Source organism: Canis aureus, chromosome 4 (assembly GCF_053574225.1).
Source record: "Canis aureus isolate CA01 chromosome 4, VMU_Caureus_v.1.0, whole genome shotgun sequence".
Taxonomy (NCBI): Eukaryota; Metazoa; Chordata; class Mammalia; order Carnivora; family Canidae; genus Canis; species Canis aureus.
The window spans coordinates 36,507,024-36,512,811 of NC_135614.1; the positions used below are offsets into that span (position 1 = coordinate 36,507,024).

General features: G+C 44.1%; 1 protein-coding gene across 11 annotated transcripts in view; it reads left to right on the forward strand.

Annotated features, from left to right (window-relative positions):
- Window positions 1-5,788, forward strand: part of SHLD2 (shieldin complex subunit 2) — a 77,290-nt gene that overhangs the window by 29,470 nt on the left and 42,032 nt on the right. The gene's annotated exons all lie outside the window — the stretch shown is intronic.

Consider the following 5,788-nt stretch of genomic DNA (forward strand, 5'->3'; position numbering starts at 1 on the left):
GTTGTTCAGTCACAGTGTACATATCAAGCACTCCCACAGTTTTGAAAGCCCATGGCTTAGCTGAGAAGCACAAGCAGATCTCTGGAATCCTACCTGGGCTTGGATCCCGGACCCTGCTCTAGCAAAAGTCCTGATTCCCACCCTCTAAATATTTGAAGCCAGTGATAGACTGCATCAAACTAAAGCTGTATTAAAGCCAAGACCCAGATTAATTATAGATAAGACTGACCCAGACCCCATTCCAGTGGCCTGACAGAAGGGCCATGTCTCTTTCTTTCTTTCTTTCTTTCTTTTTCTTTCTTTCTTTCTTTCGTTCGTTCATCTGTCCTTCTTTCCTTTCCTTTCCTTTCCTTTCCTTTCCTTTCCTTTCCTTTCCTTTCCTTTCCTTTCCTTCCTTTTTTTTTTTTTTAAGATTTATTTATTTATTTATTCATGATAGACATAGAGAGAGAGAGTGAGAGGCAGAGACACAGGCAGAGGGAGAAGCAGGCTCCATGCAGAGAGCCCGACCCGGGACTCGATCCCGGGACTCCAGGATCACGCCCTGGGCCAAAGGCAGGCGCTAAACCGCTGAGCCATCCAGGTATCCCCCCGCCATGTCTCTTTCTAGAAGTGGAATATTACTTCAATCATGAATGTATTTTTATACAGAATGTTTGGGCTATGATAAAAATTACAAGACAGAAGAAAAAGCAAGAAAATGTGACCAAGTGTTAGGAGAGGAAATAGCCAGGAGAGGGAGAGCCAGAGGTGATCCGGATGGTGGAATTATCAGATAGAGACTTAAAGAGAACTTTGAAAAACAGAATGCTGGAGGATCTAATGGTAAAGGTGGACAACATGCATGAGAAGATGGGGATTTAAAAAAAAAAAAAAGAAGATGGGGATTTTTAGCAGAGTCTCGGAACTTTACCACAGAACTAAATAGAAATACTAGAAATGAAAAATACAATATTAGAAGTGAAGATTGGGTTTACACATGGGCTTAAAGCTTCTTAAATGTCATAAGATACGATCAATGAATGTGGAGCCTTGTTGATGGCAGTTATCCAACGTGGCAAATGAGAGCAGAGAGGAGGGGAGAGGGAGAAATGAACTCCACCTATGGGGGTGTCGCTCTAATGTGTGTGAATTTGGAGTTTTAGAAAGAAAAGTGGTAGCAGACATTCTTGAGACTGTGGTCAAGAACTTCTAAAATCAATGAAAGACCTCAATTCACAGAGTTAAGAGGTCAGCAAGCCCTAAGTAGGTTGAATAACATACCACAAGAGGGATTCTATGAAAGTGGTACATCTTCCCGTGTAGGATTAACCGCCTTGAAGATTGCCCTTCTATTGTAAACTGAAAAACAGGATTAAAATATATGAAACAGCTGCTTTCAGACATTGGTGATCCTTGAGATAAATGACATGCGCACTGTAGGTGCCCCAGCACACTGCCTATAGGCACTTTCTAGATTGCAGCACAGAGTAGGGAAACCCAAAACTAGCCCAGGAGAGTTTAGAGAAGCTAAGGCAACTAGAATTTGTAGGATTAAAAAGACCAGAGCAGGGATCCCTGGGTGGCGCAGCGGTTTGGCGCCTGCCTTTGGCCCAGGGCACGATCCTGGAGACCCGGGATCAAATCCCACGTCGGGCTCCCGGTGCATGGAGCCTGCTTCTCCCTCTGCCTGTGTCTCTGCCTCTCTCTCTCTCTCTGTGACTATCATAAATAAATAAAAATTAAAAAAAAAATTTAAAGCAATAGGCAAAAAAAAAAAAAAGAAAAAGACCAGAGCAGTGGGTACTACACAGAAATCCAGGGGATCCCTGGGTGTCTCAGTGGTTTGGCACCTGCCTTCGGCCAGGGTGTGATCCTGGAGTCCTGCATCAGGCTTCCTGCGTGGAGCCTGCTTCTCCTCTGTCTGTGTCTCTGCCTCTCTCTGTATCTGTGTCTCTCATAAATAAATAAATAAAATCAAAAAAAAAAAAAAAAAAAAGAAAGAAAGAAAGAAAGAAAGAAAGAAAGAAAGAAAGAAAGATCCATAGAACTTATAGATCTATAGGAGGGTCTTCTAGAATCTTTTGTTGAATACTCATCTGCATATGCAAAATATGAAACCCCACCTAACTGGGGAAAGCCACCCTGAAATCAGCACACTGAACAATTCCAGGGGCTTGGAATAGTGTGTGTATGTACTAGGTGCAGAGGAGAGACTGTTTCATACGTGGACATTGGCTGGACATCTTGAACTGAGGTTAAATTAGCCGTGGACTGAAGCCCTCTCTAAACCGACCTAACAAAGCTCGGAAGCATGTTTGGAAAGTATCAAATGATTTGTAAGTAACTCAACTGTGTGTCAAACTAAATCCATCACTCTTTAAATGAATACAGTAAAAATCAACAGTTAAAGTGTCCAGCATCAAATAATTGAGTGGGAGAAAAATATATCTAGCACTTTTATGTGTAAGGACTTGTATCTGGGGGGTATAAAGAACTGCAAAAACCCAATAGAAAAATGAACAAAAGAGGAACAGTCTAGTAACAAAATGAGGAAAAGACATGACTTTCCAAAGGAGAACATGCTAATGGTCAATAACCACTTGCAAAGGCATCAGCATCACTTAGTCAGCAGGGAAATAAAGCAATGTAAACTCACAGTGAGATACCATTTCGCACCCTCTAGAACGACTAGCAAGGGAAAGACTAAGTATGCTTAGCAGTGGGGATAATGTGACACAACTGGTACCATACATTGCTGATGGTTGCAGAAAATGGTACAGCTACTTTGGAGCCATTTGGCAATTTCTAATGAAATCAAACATTTCTATCCTATGATTTGTCAGTTCTATTCCTAGGTATTTAATGAAGAGAAATGAAAACATATCCACAAAATTATGAATTCAAAAGTGTTCATAGCAGGCTCATTCCTAGTAGCTAAAAATTGGAAACAATAAAATCTCTATCTACAGGAAAATGGATAAATTGTGGTGTGTTTGCAGTTCTGAGCAACTGATAACACTTAGCCACACAGATGAGTCTCAAAACCACTGTATGGAGAAACCAGGCATAAATGAACATATACTATGTGGTTTGTATGAAGTCCCTGAAAAGGCAAAACTATTATACGGTGATAGAAATCAGAAGATAATTGTAGGTTGGAGAGGGAGGGAAACCGTTGAAGAAAGAATAGGAGGGAACTTCCTGAGGTCCATGCAGATGTGCCATGTCTTGTTTTGGGTGATGGTTACGTGGGTGTAGACAGTTGTCACTCATCACTGGACAGGACTCTTTTTTTTTTTTTTTTTTTTAATTTATGATAGTCACACAGAGAGAGAGAGAGAAGCAGAGACATAGGCAGAGGGAGAAGCAGGCTCCATGCACTGGGAGCCCGACGTGGGACTCGATCCCGGGTCTCCAGGATCGTGCCCTGGGCCAAAGGCAGGCGCCAAACCGCTGCGCCACCCAGGGATCCCTGGACAGGACTCTTAAGACTTACCTGTGCCATTATCAAATGTTTAATTACAAATACTTTATTTAAAAAAATTTTTATTTATTCATGAGAGAGACAGAGAGAGAGGCAGACACACAGGCAGAGGGAGAAGCAGGCTCCCTGTGGGGACCCAAATGCGGGACTTGATCCCAGGACCCCGGGGTCCCGCCCTGGGCCGCAGGCAGACACTCCATCATGAGCCCCCCAGGCACCCCACAAATGTTTTAAATTAAGAAAATTTAAAAACTAGTAAATGGGTTTAGGGGAAGAATGTTAATGCAAGTACTCCTAGGTGCTGGGTTATACTTTAGGATATGGACAGTGAAAGAGAGAAAGTGTCAGGTCAGGTCAGGTGGGTTCCTTCTGTCATCTGTGGTTTAACTTTGTTTCAACTTGCTAAGCAACAGGTTTTAAAATTTGAATATTTAATTTCTTAGAAGCTTAGCATCACATTGCCTGATCATTACAGTGAAAAGTGAGAGTGAGAGCGAGAGTGAGAGAGAAGGGGGAAGGGGAGGAGAGAGAAAATGAGTCAGATAGGAAAGAAGGGATTACGAAAGACAGATGTTTTTGTAAAAGCCATTTATTATTTTCCTTATTATGAAGTTTGCAGTGGACCCTCCCAGTGGAATTCTTTGCTAGTGAAGCTGCTTTATAGAGAAGCTTTGTTCTCGTCCCACCTTGGGTGGGCCAGGGCTCCGAGGATGCTTGGGCCTGGGCGGCAGGGCTCTAGCGAGCTCCCCTTGAGGGATGTGTGAAGACGGGAGCGGAAGGCAGTAGGGGCAGGGGCGAGCAGCACAGACCCCGACTTGCTCGCTCCAGCCTGCTCCGTGACCGCGGGCTGCGTGACCTGGGCCGAGGCTCCCGCGGGGGAGTGGGGATAGCAGTTAGGAACGAACCTCTTGCCTTTCATCCAGACCATGGTGGTTGGAGCCAGAGCAGGAGCAGGTGAAGGGGGAGAAAAGTGGCCAAATTCTAAGGGAATCTTAAAGGGAGGGCTTAAAGAGTTTGAGGAGTTAGGAGATGAAGTTTGGAGAAAAAGCAATCAGTGAGGATGCCAAGTTTTTTGGCTTGAGGAACTCGGAGGCTGGAGCCTCCATTTATTGACTGTGGCTTTTTTTTTTTTTTTAAGATTTTATTTATTTATTCATGAGAGACACAGAGAGAGGCAGAGACACAGGTAGAGGGAGAAGCAGGCTCCCTGTGGGGAGCCCGATGCGGGACTCAATCCCGGGACCCCAGGGTCCGCCCTGAGCAGCGGCTCCACCGCTGAGCCCCCAGGCGTCCCTGAGTGTTACTTTTTACAAAGGAATGTCAGAGCCTAAGCTGCAAAATCTTTTGTCCTTTTCCCCTTGGTTTGTTGGTTTTGTTTTTTATGTTTTTTAGGGCGTGGGTGCAGATGGTAGCAAGCATGGGGGTTGGCAGGCAGACCCTGGAGTTCAGCTAATGCTTACAGGACTGTGATTACCCCTCAGAGTTCAGTCCCTTTGCCATTAGGTGGTGTGGGGGAGGAGGAGGCAAAGTGCGATATTTTAGCATCTGACCGGAATTCCTTAGAAAGCATGAACCTTGGTCAAGTTGACATCTTGCTGAGGCATTTCCCTGGAACACTGGACCCAAAAGGCGTAATACCATTGTCGGCAGCTTTGTAAGAATTTGTCTGCAGAACTAGACGGCCAGACGCTTTTTCCTCCTTAGTTGCCAAACATATTCATTCTCTTCTCTACCTCATTTAATTCCTATCTCTTTTGTGAGATTCTTAAATGCATGTTGCAATATTTAGATACTGTTCAACCTTATTTCAATTAGTATTTCATTATTTAAAACATTGTACAGGAGGGGTGCCTGGTGGCTCACTCCATTAAGCATCTGCTTTTGACTCAGGGCAGAATCTCAAAAGTTCTGGGATTAAGCCCCAAGTCAGCGCCCTGCTCAGCGGGGAGTCTGCTTCGTCTTTTCCCTCTGCTGCTCCTCCCTGCTCATGTGCTGCTCAAAATAAATAAATGAAAAATCTTTAAAAAAAATGTACAGGAAAACTGAACAGGTTGTTTCCTTTCTGTCTTAAATTGTCCGTATTTTTTTTTAAGATTTTATTTATTTATTCATGAGAGACATAGACACAGAGAGAGGCAGAGACACAGGCAGAGGGAGAAGCAGGCTCCATGCAGGGACCCTGACGTGGGACTCAATCCCAGGACTCCTGGATCACACCCTGGGCCAGAGGCAGGCACTAAACCGCTGAACCACCCAGGGATCCCCCTTAAATTGTCCCTATTATTATAATGTTTCTGACGAAATGTAGTAAGAGGCACACTC